Raw genomic sequence first — 263 nt, 5'->3', positions numbered from 1 at the left:
CTTGAGCTAAAGCTTATTCAATGAGCTGAGCTTTAGTTCAAATTCCCCCTCCCCCCACCATTTTTAAGTGCTGAGGTGCTGATACATGAGACACAAGAGCCTGATGCAATGTGGTCATTTCCACATCCCATCTGACTTGATTAATTGAGTCTGCTCCAGTGCACTGAAATTCCAGCACATTGGAGCCGCCTCCGCACTTGTGTATAGGTGCCCTATGGTGCCAGCTGCACAAGACAGGCAGCTTGAATATGTGCTTGATGGTT

The sequence above is a fragment of the Crocodylus porosus genome, unplaced genomic scaffold (genome assembly GCF_001723895.1).
Source record: "Crocodylus porosus isolate Cpor-Errol unplaced genomic scaffold, CroPor_comp1, whole genome shotgun sequence".
Lineage (NCBI taxonomy): Eukaryota > Metazoa > Chordata > Crocodylia > Crocodylidae > Crocodylus > Crocodylus porosus.
The sequence above is the reverse complement of the archived record's forward strand: the minus strand, read 5'-3'. Positions refer to the sequence as shown.